General features: G+C 38.3%; 1 long non-coding RNA gene and 2 other non-coding genes across 9 annotated transcripts in view; all 3 read right to left on the bottom strand.

Annotated features, from left to right (window-relative positions):
• The window catches only part of LOC136825036 (uncharacterized), a 30,990-nt gene extending 21,278 nt beyond the window's left edge, over positions 1-9,712 (bottom strand). For 6 of the 7 annotated variants that reach the window (XR_010849219.1, XR_010849225.1, XR_010849224.1 and 3 more), the window contains exon 1: positions 9,530-9,656. This is a non-coding gene — a long non-coding RNA (uncharacterized lncRNA). Of the gene's footprint in view, positions 1-9,529 lie in introns of all 7 variants that reach the window. The other variant, XR_010849223.1, reaches the window with a different exon arrangement.
• On the bottom strand, positions 1,069-1,140 carry TRNAP-UGG (transfer RNA proline (anticodon UGG)). Its single transcript has one exon. It is a non-coding gene; the product is annotated as a tRNA-Pro (tRNA).
• Positions 1,638-1,709, bottom strand: TRNAP-AGG (transfer RNA proline (anticodon AGG)). Its single transcript has one exon. It is a non-coding gene; the product is annotated as a tRNA-Pro (tRNA).
• Positions 9,713-14,637: the final 4,925 nt, after the last annotated feature.

Raw genomic sequence — 14,637 nt, 5'->3', positions numbered from 1 at the left:
CAATTTCAATATTTCACTCTAAATTACTGCCTTATTAAAGCGTTATTTGCCCAAGCTGGTTATGAATAAGGGCGTATCGCGAATCGTAACTGAAATGGAAATAAATTAGCCGATTTGTTAATGTCAAAAGTAGCCGAGGAACTACAATGAGTGCCACCCCAGTAAGAGGATAAACAAATCAACCGTATAGGAACTGCTACAAGCGGAGGTTAGGAGGCAGATATTGTATGATGTGTGCTGATTAAAATCAAGTGTGAAATGCAGACTGCTGCTGTTGCTGTTATTGTCAGTCCTACCTTGCCATAATAACTGCTACTGCTGTGGCAAACTTAGATACCAGTGGATACCGATGCGCCCAACTGGGATGCCGACCGCCACTGCACAAGGTATGTTTGGGAAGTGGGCTGCTAGTACACCCAATTTAAGACACAGTTACTGCTGCACGTAAATTCAAGTACTAACTGCCACTGCTGCTGGTCCTATGGAATGCTGCCTTTTGCTGTTATGCCCAACTTGAGATGCTGACTGCCACTGCTGCTGCTGCTGCTGCTGCTGCTGCTGCTGCGGCGCCGACATTGGGATACTGCCCATCACTGCTGCTGCCTAGACCAGATGCTGGCTGCTGCTATTGCAATAACCAATTTCAGATGCTGACTGCCACTGTTGCTACTTCACTAAACTTGTGATGCTGACTGTCACTACCGCTGCCGCACTTGGGATGCTGGATGTTGCTGCCATAATCGATTTAAGAAACTAACTCCTGTTGCTGCTACACCTAAATAGATGCTGAACCTAAATAGATGCTGACTGTCACTGCTGCTGCTTTACATAAAGGAAACTACTACTACTGCTTACTGCATCCAATTTGGGATACTGGCAATGCTGCAGGTCTATTTTAGATGGTGCTGCTATATCCTGTTCAAGATACAAACTACTATTGCGCTTGCACCTGATTGTAACTGCTACTGCTGCTACACTAAACTTTTGAGAAATGAGAAGCTAAGTACTGCTTCACCAACTTCAACTTCAGATACAAAACAAAATAAAGTAATCTAAAGACAAAAGTTTGGGCCTGTCCGGGATTTGAACCCGGGACCTCCTGCACCCAAAGCAGGAATCATACCCCTAGACCAACAGGCCATTGAAATTACTACGCTTAGTTTTTGTTTACATACTGGGGTAACTCTTGAATTTCTATTCCCTATATACTTTCAGACGGTTAATCAAGATTCCTGTAAACTACTATTATATACAAGGTCACCTTCCTATCGATTTATCCTGGTAAACGCGCAGGTCATTTAGGATATTTTCATAGTACAACTGATCGATAAAACGTGAAGTTCCTAAGGTCAAAGTAAAATATATTTATGATCATAAAGTTATTAAATCTGAAGCATTTATCTCAAGTAATAATGGATTACGAATGATAAAAAAAAAACCTGGGCAGCAAATTGGCCGAAAGCAATTTTATAGCAAATCCAAAAAAGTACGCTTTCTCTCCTCACCCTTGACCACGAATTACCTCTTTTTGTTACCGATTACACTTCGCCAGGGCGTAAGATACAAAATAAGCCACACAATCTTTAAAAAAAATAAAAATACGCGAGTCGAAATGCCAAATAAAAGGTTTTCACAGAGGGCCTGTCCGGGATTTGAACCCGGGACCTCTCGCACCCTAAGCGAGAATCATACCCCTAGACCAACAGGCCGGTTGGCTTCCAACATTTTCCAAACTATTTTCGTAAACACTTCCACATTTTTTTTTCATCACTTAAACAAATTATTTAAAGAAAGCAGACGAGTAGGGAGTAAAACAATATTTTCGTCTGAACTTTGAAATACTAACCATAAGCAGCTTTATAAAATCGATCTGTGATGGAATTCAACCCTGGATAAACAAACGCTCTTCGAGAGCAGTACACAAACGCTCTTCGTGAGCAGTGCAAGGAGAGCCTTACATATCAACATGAACTTAAGAATCTATGACAAATCCTACAAAAATCATGAATTTCCTTATGTGAATTCCTGGCTTGTGAATGCTTCAAAAATCCTCCCACAATGATGAACATTATTTTCCATTATATGTGGCAAGTAACCACAATTCTACAAAAAAAATGTCAAACCAGGCATAAGATATATGCAAAATTTCACTGAAAATACTCAATGATTGTGTAAAAGACTTTTCAAAAATCCTAGTTTTGCAGCAAAGCATGAAAAAATTAAAAAGCCAACATTTTTCTTAAAATGTTGAATACTTTAACTATCCTTAACCCACCCAAGATCAAGCTAACTTAAGCTATGCGTAAAGGTACTGAAATTGGAAAACCTTTCAAAACAGTTCTGCAACCAATATAAGAAAATCTAGAAAAAAATTGGGTTTCCTATAAACAACTGTAAAACCTGAAGCATCTCAAATCTCTCTGTATCTATGCCGAGCATGATTTGCACAATCCTCGAAACCTATCCAATATTGCGAAGTCAATAAATAAAAGTTTGATGGACAGAGATGGACAAAGACAGGCAGTAGGACACCCAGACGACTGTACTGAGGCCTGGACTATATTTAGCCCAGATTTCCGGCCTTCTTATGAGCCAAGATTCTGCGCTGGTATCAAGTCAGCTTAAAACGGTGTTGTTGGTGCGTGTCCTGATAGGGGGAGGGGTTGGCTGGCGGGCGAACAAAATAAAATAGAATTTAGGCCAAAGGCCAAGCGGCTGGCGGGTGAGTGATATCAATAGTTAAACCCATGCTCTTTCTTGGACCAAGGTTAAACCCGTTTCTAAAGATAAACTTACGATGCCCCCTATAACATGCTACGTACTCAACATAGTACGGCGGCAATCTCAAAGTAGGCTACCTGAACACCGAAAAATTACAAGAATATTTAAGATGATATCTTTAGGAAATATGCTTTGCAGACATTAAAATAAAAAAATAATCCCAAGCACATTACAAAAAACAAAAGGGATCTGAAAGAGGCCATACTCATGACGAACAAAATTAGTACTTACCGGAAATTTATTAACACAAAGGAATGAAATCATGTTCAAGGAGTTTTATATAGCAGGCCTTATAGCAGGCCTAATGCCAGGCCGTGAAACCCTTTGAAAAAATCAAATCTAGTTAAATGAAGATTCACTTCAACCCCTTACAGAGAGAGCTAAGACCCAAAAGAAAAGGCCAGGATGAGATCACCTTACAAACTGTCACGACAGTCGGGTCATTCGATTGTCCCTTTCCAGATGTTTCCAAATGCACTAATTAAAGTTGTTTTATATATCTAAGTTAAGCAGTTTGCAAGTCTTGGAAACAGGGCGAGAAAAAAAAAACCGAACTTGCAAGGTAGCATCTGTCTTTAGGAATAAACGGAAACTTAATCAAGTACTCGGATTTCATAATAAAACCGCCACATCACAAAGCCAAAAATTTAACTTGACAGGCAAAAATGACAACCTTACCGATGCAAAAAAAAAAAAAAATTAAAAAAAAAAAAAATTTTCACGTTTATTAAGTAGAAAGTGGCCTTTTAATCACTGGAACTGAGCAGTTTATTAAGGTACAGCTACTTCAATTAAGTATACTCAAATAAAAACGGAAGAACTTGAATTTTGTTTCTTGGTATTTGAGTTATTTTACTTCGAATGCAATAAGTTTCGTCTAAGTTCATTTGATACCAGTTCCGGAGATGATACTAAACGTTTTGCGTCCGGAAATCCAGAAAGAGAAAACTTGACTGAGGTGCCATGTCTAATGACTACATGCAAGATTAGGTTCCGTAGATTTAGCAAAGACCTGCCTTCTAACTCAGTGAGAGAGTAAGGTAAATAACACAAAGGCCTTCAAGCCTGTGGTAAAAATTCTAATGGCTCAAAATATTCCGCTATTCGTTTATTTGAAACTCGTTTCACTAATGCATACCTGTAAACCTCTTTGGAAAATCAGAATGAATTACGAGGTTGGCGCAAACTAGTTTATGGTTGGTTAGGTTTATCTGGTTATGCCAGTAAGGGGCCTTGCCTTAAAGCATTCCGTAGAATAGAGTCAAGTTGTTAGGCGTAGCGTGGATCTCTGGACTATACCCAGCCCAAAAAAGGCAACAAAACCCAGAATTCCCTAAAGTTAAACTAAACATGATTGATGGACACTGAATTTTTCATTTCTTTGCTGTAAGAACATTTACATTGCCAACCTAATCAATCAACAGAATTAAAAGTCACTGGCTCTCACAATTTATGTACCCAGAAATTTATCAGGAATTTAATAAAAAAAAAAAATACAATCTTGAAACTATTACACTCCCTCTGTATGTTTTTTTTTTTTTTACCTTTCAATCAGATGAAAAAACTAGACTAAACAGAGTTTTCTTGAATGTGATTTAGACTATATGATTTCTCATTTCTCAATGTTTACTAAGCAAACTATTAAACTATCGGGAGTAATAATACTTATCAACCTGACTGTTACCCGAGACATCATTTTCAGACTTTGCAGTTTTAATATTCTGAAGGCGTATGGAAAATGAAGGAGGTTCAAAAAAATGCATGAATGACAAGCATTGTCGAGAGATGTTGTGCTAATAATCAAGGTTGTGTCTGTGTTCATAACGATGTGCCATATTACAACAATATCTTAGCAGCTAATATTCAGGATATTTTTGAAGAATTAAAATCAAGCAGTTACTGGTAAGCACGTGTATTGGTCAAATAAGACTGGCAAAATCAGCTGGAGGGGATACTCTCAACCTTCTTTCACCGTCCCCCTCCCTTCTTTCTCTAACTTCCTTTCCTAGCAGGGCTGAGGAGGGGGGAGGGCAAACGGAATAGGAAGGTTCCTTGCCCTTTCTAGTAAAAGAAAACAGTTCTTTGTTACGGCTTCCGAAAGAGGAATCCCCAGGCCCCAATGCCAACACTGAAGGCATGGCTTTCCCCAAAGCTCAGCTGCAGTTGAATCACTCTCTCCTAGCTGTTGGTTCATCTCTCCAACACCACCTTCAAGTTCTTTGACTTACCCTTCAGACAGAGTACGTTGGTCCCTAAAACCTGACTGCTCTGTAACAAAATACTGCCCTAATCAAAACTTGTCTCAAGATAAAAAGACGACACATCACATCTTCTAAAGAAAAAAATTTGCCCTAAGTTGGCACGCTGATTCAAGAGAAAGTAAATGCCATTCCTCTTGACATGAACAACCACCTGAACTTCACCTCCTCATCCTCCTGAAACACCACCCGAGGTCAAGAACAGTGGTGCCTGGAAGAGGGCCATGGCAACTGACACCGTAGCTTCTGTCTCCACTGCCGAGAAGGCCATAACTTCTTGTCTGAGTCGCTCCTGGGGTATGTCCTTTGTTAGTTCACTGACCAAGTCTAACTGTAGATGAGTAGTCTCCATGTTCTTTGTCACACAGAATTTCAGCTGCTGTGACAATGGCGAAGGAAAGGACTTGCTCTGCCTACTTGACAATGGAGTACCCCCTGAACCAGGGTGAGCTCAATTAATGAATTGGGCTCAGAGAGGGTGCAAAGGTCGCCTAACTCAGGCCACTGCATTCACAAATATGCTTTAAGATCCCTCAAATGTGTCATTCCAAATCTGCCTGTCAAGGTCCCATAAGAAAAGGGAGACTCTGGACCTACCTGGACCTATCAGATACCCAAAAGCACTAGGATACTTTCACAAGAGAGATAACACAGCAACCTGCCCCTATGATCATTCAAAAGAACATTTTGCAAAATAGTTCCACTGGTGCCAATCAACAAGCCACAAACTAAGGATGACCTGTGGACTGTATGAGGTTCTTATCATCATGAGATACCCTATGACTTGTAAAAGCTTTATTTGCAAAGGCTGCAGAAGAATGAGCATGAGTACTATCATGCAACAACCTGTTGATCATGAACCCCATGCCTGCATGTGTATGATCAAAAGACTTTGCACATGCCTAATGAGAAGGTAGCACTGAGTAACCCCCACATACCCTAGCAGCAGCTTAACGAAGACTCTGAAGCTGGCCTCCTGTCCAGGAAGTCAAAGCATAACTCAGGGAACTGAAAATAGTCAAACACCAGTGTCAACCCAACCTACAGTCAACATCTCCCACAAGTGAGCAAACACCGCCAACAATCCTAGAATGGGGAGGGTGCTCACGCAAGTTCTGGTAGGACCTCTTGTGATAGGGTTTCCTGAACTACTACTTCCTGCAAAAGGACAAGGGTCAGAAGACAAAGAGCAGGAGGAAAAGCCTGTTCAGGAAGAGGAAGACATTCACTCACACTTCACCTTACTCTTTACACGTTTACTCTCCACGAACAGTTCAAGAGAACTAGCTGAGGATAGCAATGCATACATCAAAGGAGTACCAGCCGTGGCATCTAACAGGACTGAGCTTACTGGTACAGCAACATGAGACCGAGATCCTGCAGACATAGCAAAGGCCATGTGGTTCAGAAATGCAGCAAAAGATGGACTCCCTGGAATACATAGAGAAGGCTGTAATTTCTGCAAGTACTCAATCGAAGTAGTCGTCAATGGAGCAGCCGACGTAATAAGGGTATGTAGTGGTGAGTTATGTGTCTGTGTCTCAACTGGGAAGAGCCCAGCATACTCACCAACTCATCACCAGGTGTGTGTGTGTGTGTGTGTGTGTGTGTGTGTGTGTGTGTGTGTGTGTGTGTGTGTGTGTGTGTGTGTGTGTGTGTGTGTGTGTGTGTGTGTGTGTGTGTGTGTGTGTGTGTGTGTGTGTGTGTGTGTTTTTTTTTGATCACCCACCTGCCCAGCAATACCCGACTTAGGCTGAACCAGAAGTGAATGCATGGAAGAAGCAGGGAGATGTTCAAGTGGTAGGAAGGAATGAAACAAATAGGAGCACTTCCTCCTGACAACATCAATGGAGGATTTTAAGCCATCCTCTTTCACTACTAACACCGTTTCCACCATAAAGGGGATCAACCTGCATATTCTTCACCAGGAAGGCCAGGACTGCATGTCCTATCCCTACAGATGGAGCAGAATTGGCCGGGATCCACAAAAACAAAGGGCATGAAGCACCCACACTCTCACTCTCGTACTTCACACCACTGTTCATTCGTCTTGGGCACATCCACTTCACCATATAAATCACAAAACATCCAGAAAATGAAAGTTTAATCTTTGCAAGCAGCAAGAGTGCAGCAAAATGACCTCGCTTGACAGCAGCATCAGAAAAATTCCTTAGTGAAGGCAGGGAGTTAGGATTCTCCCCACTCACATCCCTACCACCAGTTAACTACCTTGTCACAGTTTCAACTACAAATTCCTGCTCACATTAAGAAAAAAAACCTACATAAAAGGCAATGGTGTGTATTGCCAGAGGAACAAATAATAATTACAAGGTATAGGGCTGTGCCTAAACCTCAAAACCCCTGCAACAGCATTACAAAATATTCATACAATGCATCCTTAATCTATCAAAACTAATTTAATGAGGTTAGGGCATTTTTGCACACAAGCATATGGCTCTTAAGTATTTTAGTAGCTATCCTGGCACAGCAGTTTAATGTTGTAAAGAATTTAGAAGTCATCTTCATTCTGCTTTTGGCCAAATTATACAAAGATATCCAAATGCACTTCTCCCAAAACCCACTTATTTTTATGCTGATGTTTGTTATGTTTGACTGTTTAGGTCAGAAAGGAGACCAATGTGTGACTCCCACCCCGGGAAAACACAATAATTTAATGTTACATAGCATTTATATATCATCTCTGTTCTGCTTTAGGCCAAATGACAAAAAGATATGCAATTGCAATTCTCCAACAACCCATTCATTTTTCTATGCTGATGCTTGTTCCACTAGATTGTATGGGTCAGTGGCAACCAGGCCAGGGAACAGCATCCTGCAGAAGGCCAGGTAATAGTATCCTAGAGAAGATAATACTGAGCCTTGGTATTACTTAGATAAATTAATCTATCACCAAAATTGCATTACATCCTAAGGTTCAAATGATGATTATTTTTCATTATTATTACTTAGTTTGAAAGGCAAGTTTACAACTAACATATACTGACCAAGTATGCACTAAGATTTCTCAATTTTCTAAGTCTAGTTTTGAACACCTAATTCAAATCCACCATGACTCCCTTATTAAGTTAAGACAGTGAGTGGAACATTAGAAAATTTATTCAACTGAACAGTTTTAGCAAATTCAATTACATAAAAATTAGAGGCTTTCAACTTTCATGACAAGCCAAATCAATTTCTTCTGGGTGGCACCTTAACATCATAATGAACAGGTTTCTGCCTCCAAGTATTAACAATGCTGTATGCTAAAAATATATAATGCTAAAGGGGAAGGGAGTCCCAGGAAATCCCTCTTGCTAAATGCGACTGATTCTTCTGGTTAGATTTCAATGATGAATTTCTGTAAACAAAAATTACCTGATAGTTTTATAAGAGATTTTGATGAATTTTACATTTATTTTCATCAGTGATGGTAGGTAAATCCCATTCCACAATCGTAAGTCAATAATGTGGGCCCACAGGGGGAATCCAGTCTCTAGATCTGGGTAAATTTTGTAAAAGAGGAACCACAAGGGTAACTATAACCAAGATACTTTAACAAATTATTTTCTTTCCGAATTATGATGTGTAGGTCTGGTTATATGAGTGGGTTGCCCAAGGTCAAGTAAGCCCAACCACCTTAGGTTCAGTTGGATTTAGGTAGGTAAGATTATACACACTACAACCTTCTTTGTCAGATTAACTGCAGCCACCTTCCCAACACCAGCATCCAACCTAAGTAGGGTTCCTTGGTTAAGATAGGTTTGGATTCATCCCCAAATCTAACTTGTTTCTGTATTCCCCAAACAACAACCCAAATTCCCAGAGTGGTCATATATTTAAGAACTAGGGGGAGGCGGTTGTAATGGGTTAGCCACCCACTTCTGGAGAATAATATATGTCGAATTCGTCAAAATCACAACAATAGGATAGGCCAAGTATCAGAAAACTGCGTTTAAGTTTGTATTTGATTCTAGGGTTAACCTTTGCAAAGACTGGCATAGGCCTGAAACATTTTTTATGCATACACGTTTCTTGTATATGGAGAGAATATTCATGTTTTACCAAACATGCCAGGTTGCAACAATGTTATGCACACAACCTAAACTTCAACAGGCCTACCCGTATAAATATTTTGAAAAATGCTCGGTTCATATATTTGTTCAGAAACTGATGAATCAATTATACAACTACCAATAACCATTTAAAATATACGAAGCACTAGAAAAATTAGTTTAATGGCAGGAATGCAAATACATTGCAGCTGCTCGGCTACTAGCCTATGGCGTTTCATATAGGCTACGCTGTTATCGTGCTTTACAACCTCCCTAAAGGGTATGCTATGGGACTAGATAAAACTTTCCGGTAAGAATGCAAAAACGAAAGCAAATGTCTGAGGGGCGGATTAACAACAGATAATAAATAACTCGCTGCCTTTCAAGGTACAATACAACTATGCAACTAGTATGCCATAACAAAAACGTAACACTTACCTTGACAAATTTCTCTACACTGGCTAATTTTAGTCAGTAGCCCATTTGCTCATAAGTGACCAAAACCCTAGTTACCAACCACATCACAAATGCTAAGCACTGTATATCACGTACTGGACACGAAATTTTACGTTGAAATGGCATTAAGAGCTGCGCCACTGAAACTCAAAAATGCGTAAACTCAGTCTCTTTCTTGTTACCGAGTGCTGCTTACCATTCAAGGACGCAAAACTAGGAAGGTCTGGAAGTGCAAGTATGCGCAGATTCCCAACTGTATACATATTTCAATTTTAATTTATATCAGGCTTTCAATTATAAACATATCGTGACCGGTGGTGACACTAATGTTAGTTAATTTAGAGACTGTAGTCGTTAAACAATGAGTATAGTGTATTAGTAAATAGGGTTTAGTCATTATAACATTTTCGGTCAAACTGAACATTTCCACCGCAGCATATTTCCTGCCACTCGCCAGCTTTTATTTATGCTTTTGATTATGTTTATGCTTTTGATTATGTTTATGTCTTTTGTTTATATTTGTGATATTTAACGTCTTTTGTTCGTATTTTTATGCTCGTCCCCAAGAGGCTGGTATCAAACAAGGCGCCTATTTTGCACTTACTCTGATAGCTATGGAACTTAGAGGGGCTTGGTAGCAGTGTTCAGTGATACCAAATTTTCCACATTTTTAAGTTCACGAATTAATTTCTTATTTAATTATACATTTTGATAAGACAATGAACAACTTAAAAATTTTCATATCCATAATATCACGTTAAAAGCATGGTTTCGTATTCTTATATAGGAAAATTCTAGAGGCGATTTTACATAGCAAAATTTCATCATCACAGTTAATTGGCTACCAACTTGGAAAACTCTACTGGTTCTGGCATATCCACTACAGTTGCCGAAATGCTGAGTTGCCTGAGACATAAGAAACTTCTATCAGATCACGCTGAACTGACTGGCAAGGTGACCGTGATACACAATTGCTGGTAAAATTCAATGAAGGTATCTGTATATGGTTAAGGAATGGTAACCATTTTGCATTAGCTTGGAAATTACTATCTATCTATCTATATATATTATATATATACACATATATAATATATATAATATAACGACCCAACTTAGATAATAGGGTAGGTTTCAAACCTGTAACCCTTCGCCCTTCCCTTTGTAACTTGTGGTAACCATTTGACCGATCTAGACAAAATTTGGCCCATGGCCATCACTTGACCCAACTGAGATAATAGGGTAGGTTTCAAACCTGTACCCCATTCCCCTCCCCCCTCCAACACAGTAATACCTGGATAAATGGGACAGTCACAACAATAATACCAACTGGATAAAAGGGGCAGTCAGCACAGTAATACCTGGATAAATGGGACATCCACCTCAGTAATGTCTGGATAAATGGGACAGGCACCACAGTAATATTTGGATAAAATGGACAGTCACCACAGTAATAACTGGATAAAAAGGACAGTCAGCACAATAATACCTCAATAAATAGTTTAACCAAACCACTAAGTTAGCATTTTTAATTGTCACGAGGGTTTGTTCTTAATAAACCATTTCCCTAATTAATAAGTTGCAATGTATGACAATTTAATAATTTAATAAACAGAAAATGATGAAGATTCTGACATTTCTTTAGAGGATGTTTCTGATACTAATGTGTTATTAGCTTAAAATTGGACAATCACTAAAGAAATGTCAGAATCTTCAGCATTTTCTATTTATTCAATTATTACATTATAATACATTGCAACTTATGGAAATGGGTTATCAAGAACAAACCCTTACGACAAATGTTGTTCTGTATTCAGGGATTCAGTCACCCAGGTTGTTCATAAATGCATAAATACCTAACAGTCAGATTTGTGCAACCAGTTCGAAGACAACAGGATAATATTACTGTAATGTGGTGTTCACTTTGGAATGAAAAACACCTCAATCCAACAGTTGGTTTGACCTGTTTTAATTTGTTATTTCCAGAAACATTACTCCACAATGCCTGCCAAGAACAAGCATATTTGATCTAGTCAGTGACTGCTATTTGATCAGTATCTTTATTTCTTTAATGGCTAAATGTGCAGGTACCAAAGATATTTCAGCATTTATACTGGCTTCATATAATTCATGGAATGAGAACTTAATTTGTTCACTTCTAGAGTTTAAGAAAATTACAAATTTCCAAGGTGAAATGCTTATAATATCAACTGCTTACCGTACTACAGACAATTCTTTTGTGAAAATATGCATTACTGGGTAAAGAAACCTGGCTCATTTCATTAGATGATACGTAGCAAATACCATACCAGAGGAACTTTTGGATCCATCTGTATAAACTGATAATTTGTCATGGGGCACAAAAAGACGTAAGGGGAAAGAAAGAAGCAGGGTTGGAAATAGCAGGTTGCTGACTAGTCCGTGATCATGGAGAAAGAACAGAGATAAGGACTTGGACCAGAAGGGCATTCCTGTAATGAGAACACAAAACAGAATAAGAGTTAAGAAAATTCATCATCATAATCCTATAAATGGACTGATGGTTTTATCATGCTGACAGGTAATGATGATTTGCTTTAAGAGCTGGTAACAGAATAACTGTATTGACAGATGATTACTTTATTTGATTATGAAATTTTACTATACAGCCTAGCATTATGGCACTTTCAGCCTGTCAGTTCGTAAGGTTGTGAAAAGAGGGAGTTGGAGTGCTTGGACAGCACGATGGGAAAAATTATGTGGAAAAACTGGTATTGTAGAAGGCTATAAAGTGGGCACAACTAGGGGCTTCAGCAATACCAACAGTGCACCAGTGAGGTGCACTGGACAGCAGTGTCCCCCTATGGGAAATATGTGATTATGATGATGGACTCAAATATGCACTGGACCTTTCAGACTCTCTCCATGTGAACCTATCTATACAAGAGAAATGTGGTGAACCGCTGTATTCATACACCATCACCTTATGACATTTCAGAGCAATAAAGATGTAATCAAATGGCTAACTTACAAGAATGTTCAATCAAGTCAATGGTTTTGTACTAATTATTTATGATCATTCCCTACACCATTCAGAATACATGTAACTGAACATAATAATTTTCAGTATTAGAACTCCCCTTTCTTGCACTAAATAAAATGTCAAAACATCTAACATTTATGTCACAGGAGAGCCTCAAGAAGCTACGTACTATAAATAGTACCCAACTGTAAGTGCAAACTATGCAATACTGTATATAACAAAAAGTTCAAAGTTTCATAACTTTTATGGGATCCAATGTAAATCTTCAAATATGAAAACTTACAGTTCACCTACCAACATTTCATTACAAAACTGGGTAATTTTCATCAACTGTTACTGTCATTAAAAGCATACCATCTCAACCACTGAATAATCCTCACCTTCAATATTATAGAAGTGCTAAGGGGACTTTGATAGCAGTGTCCTAGAGACACTTTATAACAGATTAAATATTCTCTTTGATGGAATACCTGTGTGTGCATAGAAAAGAAATCATAATATATAAAGTGGTTAAATCACCATTTGTCATCACTTGGCTAGTGACAAGAATTCCTAAAAGAAATTATTCAGCATTGCTAAACTCCATTCATGCAAATAAACTGCATATATTTGTGATTGGTAACTGCACTGCAGGATTACAGCATTCAAAAATACAAAACAAAAATGAATGTCACCCAAAATTATCCATTCCCAACTATAAAGAATGCAGTTTGAAATTAATCACTAATACACGTGAAGTCAGACACAGGTCATGTAAATTTTAATATCTTCAACCCTTTTACCTTACTTAACTAGAATATTTTTAAGAGCTGAAATCTAATCCTGTACACAAAAGATGCTTTATCATAGTAAAAAAAAAAAATCCTCTGGTTTTGTGAGCAGAAAACTATTGCTTTGTTGTCTGCTTAAACTATTTGAAATCAAATCTAACATCTTAATCTCATGTATTAATCATGAGATTTCTCCTCCAGACTCAAAACGGGTGAGAGCCAAGAACTAAAGCAATGGTATATTTACCCCATTAATCACAGAACTACCATTTCTAATCCTATCAACAAAATTCCCCCACACCTCTATATTACATATCAATACTCTTATGATCATTTTCCAGCAGTTATTAACAAAATTTGTAAACAAAACTACCCTATAATCATACCTAACTTGACCTTCTCTCTAACTATGAAAATAACCCTCATTCATCTTTTCTCCAAAAACTTTCTGGTCCTATATCAATAAAGTTCTCAGCTCTAACCTATCCTATTTATTTATCTTTTCTCTATTGTTTGCTCACCTAATAAAATGACCTCCCAGTTCTTACCTAGATTCTCTTGTGACTTCCCTGATGCTCCAATTCTCACCCTCTTTATGTTCAACCCTTCACTTTGTTCTCTGCTACTGAGGTTTGTAGGGTTTTTTATTCTTGAAGGTTAGTGAGACAGGTAACCCAGTTCTTACTCCATCTCAATTCTTCAAGACTGTATCAAATGTAATTCCCTATTCAATGACCTTGACCTTACCTCTCATCTAAATTCTCTTCCCTCATAACATAAGGCATCCTCATTCTATCTTCATATAGATAAAATTTCTAATACTGTTCCATAAGGTTAAAGAAAAGGATACAAAGTCCTGTCTACCAGTTTCCACATTTTCTTTCTGAAAATCACCAAACCACAGAGTGATCAGTTTATTGATTGTCTTTCTCTTTGTGGCCAAGTTTAGGAATTCCCTCCTTTACTTATATTTCCCTATTTACATCATCTTCCCTCTCTGAAAATGTGAACCTGTCTATTCCCATTGGGGGTTAAATACCTCTTTTACTTTTCCTTCTGCTGTTTCCATTTGCAGCATCACATTGACTGTCCCCCAGTTTCTATATTGTAAAAACTTATCTTTGAGGAAAAAATTATGTGGGTGTGATGCAGAAAATAAAAGTAAAAGCTACTGAGCTAAAACCTTTTCCTGATTTGTAATTTTTTCTGGTCTATTAATCTTGCTTTATCAAACAATGGAACCGCTCTGGGTGACCTTGCATAATGTCATGTTGCAGCCATTCAGTTATGATTACAAATGT

The sequence above is a fragment of the Macrobrachium rosenbergii genome, chromosome 36 (assembly GCF_040412425.1).
Source record: "Macrobrachium rosenbergii isolate ZJJX-2024 chromosome 36, ASM4041242v1, whole genome shotgun sequence".
Lineage (NCBI taxonomy): Eukaryota > Metazoa > Arthropoda > Malacostraca > Decapoda > Palaemonidae > Macrobrachium > Macrobrachium rosenbergii.
Note: the sequence above shows the minus strand (reverse complement) of the source record. Positions and strands in the feature narration are given on the sequence as shown.